The 5800-nt window shown below is 46.2% G+C and overlaps 1 protein-coding gene across 1 annotated transcript in view; it reads right to left on the bottom strand.

Moving 5' to 3' along the window:
* The window catches only part of CCND3 (cyclin D3), a 44207-nt gene that overhangs the window by 7289 nt on the left and 31118 nt on the right, over window positions 1-5800 (bottom strand). The window lies entirely within an intron of this gene.

Below are 5800 nucleotides of genomic sequence, written 5' to 3'. Positions count from 1 at the left end.
CCCGCGCGCGCCGCTTCCCTGACAGGCGCCCCGCCCCTCGCGACGGGGTAGCAACCGTGGAATGCTCGGACTTCGCAACGCCCCGCGGGGCGGGGCTGCGGCGCCCACGACGGAAAGGGCTGGCGGGGCGCGCGCCCCTCCCTCCCTGCCGTCCCATTGGCCGCGCGGGCGCAAGCCGGCCGGCTTCCGGGCGCTCCAGCCCTCCAGGCCAGCGGGTGCAGAGAACTTTCTGGGAGGTGGGCCTCTTCCCCGCTGGGCCCTCCCACTTTGCTTCTCTGACTCTAGTCACCCTGGAAAGAACTTTCCTCCAAAGGTCATTCATTCATTTATTCATTCGTGAAACCCTACGTTCCCGGCTGCTTGCTCTAAGGAATGTGATAAACAGAGCTAGTTCTCCTCCAAGCCTTCGTATGTCTTCACTTAGTACGTCTTAAGGCAAACTCTGAAACTGACGCACAGTCACTGTCACACAGCCTGTGGCAGAGCTAGGACTGGGAAGCTGGTCTTCCTGCTCCAGAGTCTGTGCTCTACACCACTGCAACTTAAAACGGATTCCCAAACCTGTCCCCTCGGCATAGTCTGGGAGCTGGTCAGAAATGACCACTCTTGACCTGCCGAATCAGAATCTGCATTTTTCTAGATTCTTGTGCCCTTTAAAGTATGAGAAACCTTGGCCTAAATCAGAATATTACAGAAATACAACAGGACAAAATTCAAGGCCTCGCCTTGTTATTAAGTTAGTTGTGTGACCTTGGACAAGTCCTTAAAGTTGGCCTTCATTTCTGCTTGGGTTAAATGGACAGAGAAACTGGATTCTCACTGAAGGGGTTTTTTGTCCAGACTACAAGACCGACCGATTGTCATTTCTTCCACCGCCCAAACTTTGCATTACTTTATATATAGTTTTACGAGAAGCTGGCAGACAATAGACCTCCAGAAATGTCCCAAACTGGAGGAAGCCTTGGGGATCCTCTCGACTTAGGAGATACTAAGGATGTGTCTCCTTCCTTACCAAGGAAGTGAGTAACTAAAGAAAAGAAACTATGTAGAAAGTGTAAGTTCTACGCTAACCATTTTCTCAGTTAATTGTTCTTTCTTTTTTTTCTTTTCTTTTCTTTTTTTTTTTTTTTTTTTTTTGAGTTGGAGTCTCACTCTGTCGCCCAGACTGGACCTGCTGGGCTCCAGAGATCCTTCCACTTCAGCCTTCCAAGTCACCGGAACTACAGGCGCGCCCTACCACACCCGGCTAATTTTTGATTTCTTGTAGAGATGAGGTCTCACCAAGTTGCCCGGGCGGGTCTCAAACCCGTGGGCTCAGGCAGTCCACTCACCTCGGCCTCCCAAAGCGCTGGGATTACAGCCTGAGCCACCAAGCCCGGCTGCCCATTTTCAAAATGTTTGTTTCTTTTTTTTTTTTTTTTTTTTAGTTGGAGTCTCACTCTGTCGCCCAGACCGGAGTGCAGTGGCTGGAGCCGTCACCGCAGCCTCGATCTGCTGGGCTCCAGCGATCCTTCCACCTCAGCCTTCCAAGTATCTGGAAATACCGGTGCGCTACCACGCCCGGCTGATTTTTTTATTTATTGTAGAGATGAGGTCTCACCAAGCTGCCCAGGCAGGTCTCGAACCCACCGGCGCAGGCAATCCACTCACCTCAGCCTCCCAAAGCGCTGGGATTACAGGCTGAGCCACCGAGCCCGGCTTAAACACACATTTTTTAATGGGTTCATCACAAGCTTTTGTAAGCCTTTTTCACTAAAAAACATAAGTTGTTAGCACTTTTCCATGTCATTAAATATTCTAGGACATCATTTAATGGCTACATAGTATACCATTCCATGAATGTACATACCGTATTATTGGAAATGTAAATTGTTTCTAGTTCTTCCTAATTAAAAATAAAACTTTGGGTTCGTGACCCACCCGGGCAACTTGGCGAGACCTCATCGCCACAATAAATCAAAAATTAGCCGGGCATGGTAGCGCGCACCTGTAGTTCTAGCTACTTGAAAGGCTGAGGTGGAAGGATCGCCGGAGCCCAGCAGGTCGAGGCTGTGGTGGCCGGGAGCAGCCACTGCGCTCCAGTCTGGGCGACTGAGTGAGACTCCAACTCAAAAAAATAAATAAATAAAATAAAATAAAACTTTTTTGTGGTAATATGTTTGTGCACACTCATGATTGCTTCTAGAAGTGAATTAATTTCTAGAAGTGGAATTTCCCAATCTAAAGTTATGAAACACTCTAAGGCTTTTGATACAGTTCTTATTGCCAAATTTCTCCACTGAGAGGCCGAACCAATCTACTCTAACAATATTAGATATCTATTTTTCTAAACAAATCTACCAACTAGTAAGATGAAAATGGTTTATTAGTAAAAATAAATCTATTTTGGCATACTATTAGACATTTACATTTATTATGTAAATTACCTTTTCATGGATCCTTTGTTCATTCTTTTATAGTTGTTTGTTTTCTCTTATTGATTTATAAATGCTTATTACAGTTCAAAGATATTAACCCTTTTTTGTACTTTTTTCCTTTGTCATATATTTTGCAAAACAAAATTTTAGTTCATTGACTAATTTTTGATTCATGATGAATTTCTTTCTTCAACAAATAGATGCTTTTAATAAATATTTTTAGGCCAGACTCGGTGGCTCAGCCTGTAATTTCAGCACTTTCAGAGGCTAAGGCAAGTGGATTGACTGAGCTCGCGGGTTCAAGACCAGCCCGGGCAACTAATAAATCAAAAATCAGCTGGGTGTGATAGTGCGCGCCTATAGTTCTGGCTACTTGGAAGGCTGAGGCAGACGGATTGCTGGAGTCCAGCAGGTCGATGCTGGGGTGGCCGTGAATGTGCGACTGCATTCCAGCCTGGGCGATGAAGTGAGACTCCAACTCAAAAAGAAAAAATAATAATAAATAAATAAATATTTTTAAATATAAGGTTTATTTTTATGGAGCCTTATTTATCAACATTTTGTTTAATCATTTCTGCCTTTGAATCATACATTTTCCACCCCAAAATTATATAAATAGTAGAAGAAAATGTGGGAAATATTTATACAGGATTTTATCACCCAGGGATCTTGTCGAAGAGGCAGATTCTTGGACTCTGCCTCAGAGCGCCTCATTCTTCAAGTGTGTGATGAGACCCCAAAGTCTGCATTTTCAAGAGTACCACCAATAAAGGCTTTTTTTTTTTTTTTTTGAGTTGGAGTCTCACTCTGTCGCCCAGACTGGAGTGCAGTGGCCGCTCTCCGCCACTGCAGCCTCGACCTGCTGGGTTCCGGCAATCCTTCCGCCTCAGCCTTCCAAGTAGCTGGAACTACAGGCGTACGCTACCACACCCGGCTAATTTTTTGATCTATTGTGAGTTAAAGTCTCACTCTGTCACCCAGGCTGGAGTGCAATGACATGCTGGCGGCCACCCCAGTGTCGACCTGCTGGGCTCTGGCAATCCTTCCGCCTCAGCCTTCCAAGTAGCTGGAACTACAGGCGCATGCTACCACACCCGGCTAATTTTTGATTTATTGTAGAGATGAGGTCTCACCAAGTTGCCCAGGCATGTCTCGAACCCGCGGGCTCAGGCAATCCACTCACCTCGGCCTCCCAAAGTGCTGGGATTACAGGCTGAGCCACCGAGCCCGGCCAAGGCTTTTTTTTTTTTTTAGTGTAAATCTTTTCTCTGCATTTATTCAATGTATCCTATTAAGGGAACTCTAGCTTTATTTTTCCCATGTGATCTACCAGTGTGTCCCACAGCACTGATTTAATAACCTGTTCTTTATTTCACTCACTTTCCTGCTATAAGCATCCCTGGGCCTGCTTAATGCATTTTAGATGATGCCTTATTTTGATCATTCACAGCCAAATACTTTCAACTGGGAATTGGCCTTCAGAATTCCTGATAGTTTTGTCTAAGAATCCTCATCTGGTCTTTACTCCAATACCAGGCATAAAGGTGCCTAAATAAGACATCAAAAGCTCATTCAGTCTGAAATAACTATTGCCCCCACTTCTAGAGAGAACTGGCCCTTCAACTACAGCAAGAGGGATGTAAATTAGATAGCAAGGAAAAATTCCAAGTAGAAAATTGCATGGGGCAGGGTGTAGGGGCTCATGCCTATAATCCCAGCACTTTGGGAGACAGAGGCAGGAGGATTGCTTGAGCCCAGGAGTTAGAGACCAGCCTAAACAACATAGGGAGACCTCATCTCTACAAAAAAAATTAGCCAGGAGTGGTGGTGTACATCTGTAATCCCAGCTACTCAGGAGGCTTAGAAGGATCAGCTGAGTCCAAGAATTTCAGGCTACCATGAGCCGTGATTGTACCACTGCCCTCCATCCTGGGTGACAGAGCCAAGACCCTCACTCAGAAAAAAAAAGAAAGAAAAAAAAGGACAGGAAAGAAAGCAGAATATCCATCTCTGCAGACTTCTAAAAACAGAGCAGGGCCTCTCATTGCCCTTTCCATCTCCCCAGTATCCCTGCCCCATCCCTGGTCACCCTAGTTCCTCCACTTGAAGTGTGCTCTCTGCTCAATTTATTTATTCATCCTTCCAGGCTCAACTCAGGTCTGACTCCTCTAGGAAGCCTTCCTGGAATAGTCCAGCTACAGGACCCAACCCTCCCTAGCCCCCAAACTCCTGCAGATCCCACTGCACATGACCTGCAGTGAACTGTCTGCTTCCGGAACTGCTCTCTTCCCCTAGCCAGAGCATAAACTTCTGGAAAAGGGAAGACAGTTCACCTGCACTGAGCTCCAACTATGTGCCATGCACCAGGCAAGGTGTTTGCAATCCACCATCTTGTGCTCTAAGAATAGTTTTTGGATGGGAAAACTAAGGTTCAGTGGGATTAAATAACTTACTGAAGATCTATGAAGCTCCCCCAGATACACCCTTTTAATGCTATACTGCCTCTCTCGTAAGGACAGGGATGGTGGCCTATATGCCTGTGTCTCCCCTGCAGAACCTGGCATCTTATTCTGACCACCAGCAATAATAACAACCCTTAAGTTATTTCATCATTACATCAACCTTATAAGAAGTATATTATTATTTTTCCCCATTTTACAGCAAAGGAAATCAATCCTCACAATGACTAAGTACTGGCCCAAGATCATACATGGTAGAGGCAGTATTCAACCCAGGAAGTCTAGCTCCAGTGTCCATGCTCTTAGCCACTCCATTCTACTGCCTTTTTCACTGTCCCTTGAATGTGTATCAATGCATTCGTTGCTGATTTAATTAACCAAGGGAGTGGCACACAAAGACTGTCTAGTCTTGGAAGCTGGGTTGTGAACCTACACTCTGAGGAAGGGAGCTTTTGGTGAGGGAGCTTTATGAGAGATATGTCTGCTTCACCCCTGGCTCTAATTGCCATGCCCAGGGTCAGGGACTGGCCACTGAGGAAGCAGGTGAACTCAACGCAGGACCATGCAAAGGCTTTATTGGGAGGTTGGATGACATGCCTGGGAATTTCTACCTCAAAGAAATAGGGACTCCCACCTGGGTGTGGTGGCTCATGCCTGCAATCCCAGCACTTTGGGAAGCTGAGGCGAGAGGGTAGCCTGAGCTCAGGGGTTGAAGACCAGCCTGGGCAACTTGGCGAGAACTTGTCCCTAAAATAAATAAATAAATAGCCAGGTGTGGTGGTGTGCCCCTGTGGGTCCAGCAACTTGGAAGGATCACCTGAGCCCAGCAGATTGAGGCTGCAGTGGCCATGAACCAGTCATTGCACTCCAGCCTGGGCGACAGAGTAAGACTCCTACTCAACAAAAAAAAAAAAGGTCCCCATC

Source organism: Carlito syrichta, unplaced genomic scaffold (assembly GCF_000164805.1).
Source record: "Carlito syrichta isolate Samal-C Ts95f unplaced genomic scaffold, Tarsius_syrichta-2.0.1 Scaffold305755, whole genome shotgun sequence".
Classification (NCBI taxonomy): domain Eukaryota; kingdom Metazoa; phylum Chordata; class Mammalia; order Primates; family Tarsiidae; genus Carlito; species Carlito syrichta.
This window is presented reverse-complemented; position numbering and strand designations above follow the sequence as displayed.